Here is a 5044-nt window from a genome sequence, read left to right on the forward strand (position 1 = left end):
TTCTCCACTGATTCTTCTTTTGCAGTCTTATATTCACCTTGAAAGATATCTGTTTACTTAATTCCTGAATTTTACAACCTGGCTACTTTGGATTACTATATTATTAACTGCTTTTTAAATGGGGTAAGATTCCTTTCCCTACTGAACATTTAAAAATCCATTTGGAATATGATATTATTTTTAAGCAATGTAAAAACAGCACACAAAATAAATGGAGAGTCTTAGTGAAGGGGAAAGTTCTTCCTATTGCACTGATCTGGTATAGGCCCTGGAACACCCCCCTTCCCAATTCTACTTGAACTTTCCCACAGGTTCAATTCTCTGGTGCTAGCCTGAAGCATCTACCAATGGCCTTTCATTGTGGTCTATGCCCAATATCCCAATTCTGTGTTATCTCAGGGTGCCTTCAGTTACTTCCTACCCTTGATCCTATCTAGACCTCATTCTTCCTTGGCCAAATGGTCCAGGTTCTGGGTGTTACCAGTCCTTCTCTCTGTTAACCTCCCACTCACCCCAGACCACATAGCCACTCCTAGAGCTTCCCCAGTCTTTCTGTATATAAAATCCATCTTGCTTTCATTAAGGTGCTCAGATTCAATCTGACTCCCTTGCCAAAACAACCATCACATATGCTCAGATTCCTTAAGAGTGACCAATATGACTGATTTTAAAATCACACCCACTTTTTTTTCCCCCAGCCTAAATCCAAAATTTTTTATTGTAATAGGTCACTATAGGGGGTGGGGCCTCAGGCCCTTACTGCACAGCTTGCTCATTGGTGCCACTTCCAGAGTCCTGAGGCTTCATGACATCTGGCAGTTCTGGAGGGCTGGAGAAATAAATACTCAATACATAATGTTTCAAATACATCATCGGCTCAAAAGGCCAGCCCCACAGTGGTTGGTGCTTGAGGCCTGGCTGTCTGACTTGTGAAGCCACACTCACCCAGGGTCTCACTGTCATGCAGCAGCGGGTCATCCTTGTAGAACCGCTGCTCGTCTGGAGGCCTCTTGAGGATGCCTTCCACAAAGCGCTTCAGCTCAAACGCTGTGCTCGACTCCTTCGCATCTGTGAAGATCGTTGTCTTGTGGCGCGGGATCATTAGTTACACGTCCATCTCAGCGTCTAGCTTCCCTCCCCCTGAATCAACTGCCCGGCGCAGTCTCAGTCTGCCCCAATCCCGGGATCCACACCCACTTTCTATCAGTGTTTTAATAAACTTTGTCTTTGGCTGAAAGTAAGTTTGATGAATTCATTCAAGCAGGACCTGTGTGTTGCTATTTCAGAGTTCCAGCACCCCTAACCCTCAACAGCACCATGTGCATATTACTCTAATACATTTAAAATATTCAGTATTGTATTACAGCTTTCTGTGTGTCCTTTCCCTACTAGATTATAAATTCCTTGAGGTTAGGAGGCAAGGATTATGTATCTTTGTGCCTTTATTATAATGTATTACAGCTTCTGCACAGAGCAGAAACTTTTACTGCTAGTAAAATTTGAACTTCTGTTGAATTCAAATTGACAAGAAATCGTATTTGTTCCATTTGGATTAGGGGAAAAATAAGGCTCAGATGTCAATTTTAACTTGTAATCTTTGTCTTCTATTTCAAAACCAACATAAGTATGCGTGTATCTTTGGGAAAAATCAAAAGACATATCTAAGATTGAGGCATTCAATAATGAAATACAGTGACTTCTTTTACCAACTGACATTATACCATAAACAATATTGCCCAAATATCCAGGCCTGCTGGCCTGCTAAGGGGCTTGGATGATATCTAAGGTTTTTTTTTTACAAATTTCAAATCCTATCTTTGACAAAACTTCCTCTCTTATATCTAGCTCATTTGGACAATTGAATAATAAGCACACAGGCAAGTGCCAACTTCACTTTCATGTGAGCAGATACTTTGTTTCATCCCCAACATGGATCTTTTAATGTAATTCTGGAAAACATAAATAATTATGGCTGAAAATCAATAATGACTTTTATGGGAAGTAACATATTCTAGAACTAGCAAAACCAGTATCCACCTGATTTTATTGTACATTTATGGTTGTTCTATGGAATTCCTTTCAGTCTACTTTCTCCTGCCCCCCATAAATTTCCTTTTTAGAAACAAAGCACTCTATTTTCCATTTGGTGTGAGCTAATAACCCTCATTAACATTCATGAGAATTAAGTGCACCTAAGAAATGGAGCTGAGCAGGCCTCTGAAACTTTGGGTCAGAATTACAATGTGTCATTAAGATAATAATTCACAAAGCTTTTGAATTTCAAAGCAGTGGGATATCTGTTGTTAGTTTCATGGTTACTTGCACCTGAGCACAACTGCTTTTGACTCAGACAGCATTCCACAGTCCTTTTCAAATTCCTCACATTATTGAAATTACTTTGGAGTGCAAGACAATTACTATAACCCAGACAAAGGTCAGAATGCTGTATTGTCAGAGACATAAATCAAATTAAATCTGAAAGTTTTGAAAAAGCTGATTTTTAGTTGAAAGAATAATGCTATCATACGGTACCCCATGTATTCCTTCTCTCAATTTACCATTGACATTTATTTGGAGTCAGAGTATAAATCTATACTAATAGAGATTTTATTATTAAAAAAACCAAATTCAAAATATTAGTTAATGAATGCTCGTATTAAATATATTACTTTGAATGCTGAAATAATACTTGTCCCTTCCAAAAAAAAAGACTAAAAAGTTCTAGAGAAAGTTATAGGATATAGACAAGACAGATTATTGAGTAGGGTAGTGAATAGTATTTAGATTTAATCTTTGTGGTATTGAATTTGAAGGGACTTTGTAAGATGTAAATAGAGGTAGAGGCATACAATCAAACTGGATTGAAAATTGAGAAAGGAAGATAACAAAAAGAAAAAAAAAACTTGAAATAGATTTGAAATCTCCCCTCCCCTCACCATGTAAGTAGTAGTAGAGCAGAAGAAAAAATGCCAAACAAAGAGGATCGAGTGGGATTTCAGAATAAGTGAGAAGACAATTGGGAATTTAAAATTGGCACTTTAAAGTAGAATGAAGTGAGTCATGCTGTATAATGAGACTATTAATTGTTTAATAACTGTAATTAAAATTGATGATGAAAGTAACATTAATATGTATCAGTTAACTAAAGTTAAAACATATAGATTTCCTTTTGTCAACAAAAATAAATTTAAAATACTGACAAGGGGGCAGTTATACATACTGTTAAAAGCACTGGACTTGGAATAAGTACATTTGGGTTCAAATCATGTATTAATTCATGCTTAACTCAAATCATGCTTAACTTGATGCATGAAATCTAAGCATGCTGCTTGACCTTTCTGAACTTCAATTTCTTCATCTGTACAATGTTTGAGTTAGACCCAGGAATTTCTAAAAGTCTTTTCCAAATGTATATTTTTTTTTAATCTATGAAAATATATTGACCATGACAAGTACTATATTTTGGCAACTTTGCTATGTTTCTGGAGTGTTTTGGGAAGATATTGTGAAGGGTTATTAGGGGAGATTCTATTGTGTCAATAATAGTATTATTAAAAAAATAATATATGTATACATGTTATACCAATCAATGAAAAATTATTAAGTATCTATAATTAGATGATCCTATGCCACGTGGGAACAGTTAATGGCATAGTAGATTGAGTACTAAGTTTAAAGACTCCTTTTCCTCAGCGCAAGTCTAGCCTTAGACACTTATTAGCTTGTGAACCTGAACAAGTCAGTCAACCCTTTTTACCTCAGTTTCCTCATCTGTAAAATGAACTGGAGAAGAAAATGGCAAACCACTCCAATTTATTTACCAAGAAAATTCCAAATGGGGTCATGAAGAATCGGCCACAACTAACAATGACAGAATAACAAATTCTACGGAGATTGACTAGTTGGAAGAGTAATAAAAGCTGTAAGATTGAGTCCCTAAGTTTGAAATGGTAATTTATTTGGAGAGATAAGACTTATGTAGATGAAAAAAAAACAACAAACAAGCAAATAAACTTGAGGATATTTTTCTAATACTTTCCCTTGCAAAAAAAGAAAAAAAAGAAGGGCAGTTTCCTCTTAGGGGAAAGTTGCTCTGAAAGCTCCTGTTTTCAGATAACACCATAAGGAATTAGTTCAACTTTTGAAGTCTCTAATATTTCTTCAAGGAAATCTTCATGATGTTGAAAAGAACTGTCTCATCCTCCACACAGGAAAATTAAAGTGGACGAAAAATGTATATCACCCCAGCTAGAGAGCATATAGAATTAGTACATCAATATAAAAATCATGAGCAGTCCTGCCTTGACTATGAATTAGGCTTAGAGTTGAACAGCAACACTTAATTTGCCTAGATTATACTTGCAAAATTGTACACAGTTTCTAACAATTCTAAGATGCCTACTTGTGATCCATCTGTATAAAAAAGAATCCATCTATAAAATAAGAATATTATCTTTTGATACCATATTGTTATGAATGATGGGAAGCATGAAGCACAGTCTCAGAATTAAAAAGAGAAGTAATCTAAAGAGAGATGCAAAATCCTAGGGAGTTTAGGCAGTTTACTAACAATAACTTGAATCCAAGAATTAGTTTAAATGATAATACCAAAGAAATGTGCAAATAGAAAGGAAACGTGCCAATTGTGTATCAAAAATGAACAGCAACACATAGACAGACTACAGGAAATCATCAAGATACTAAAAGAATGAAAAGGATCTCAGTGATTTTTTGTATATCTTCTACATAATATTTATAGTTAGAAATGGAAAGGGATTATACAAGATAAGGAGAGGAGTTGTACACAGATTCATGAAATGATGACTATTTTAAGAACATGTATGTCCTATGGAAGAATTATATTTCATGTTCTAAGTTTGAAAATATAAAATCCAAAGAAATAAGTTACTTTTAAATGTATCATAAACATCACACTTTAGCAATGTTAAGAGTAAGACAAATTACATGGTATACCTGATTATTTCAGGAGAGAATCTCATTTATATGTTGTGCCCTTGAACTAGTTTTCTAAATTTCATAAAGT

At 35.2% G+C, this 5044-nt stretch overlaps 1 pseudogene; it reads right to left on the reverse strand.

Moving 5' to 3' along the window:
* Positions 1–683: 683 nt before the first annotated feature.
* Positions 684–1117, reverse strand: LOC138170505 (elongin-B pseudogene; annotated as a pseudogene).
* Positions 1118–5044: the final 3927 nt, after the last annotated feature.

The sequence above is a fragment of the Petaurus breviceps genome, unplaced genomic scaffold, assembly GCF_028583685.1.
Source record: "Petaurus breviceps papuanus isolate PSGF00001 unplaced genomic scaffold, PetGlider_PUasm1.0 126, whole genome shotgun sequence".
In the NCBI taxonomy this organism is placed as follows: Eukaryota; Metazoa; Chordata; class Mammalia; order Diprotodontia; family Petauridae; genus Petaurus; species Petaurus breviceps.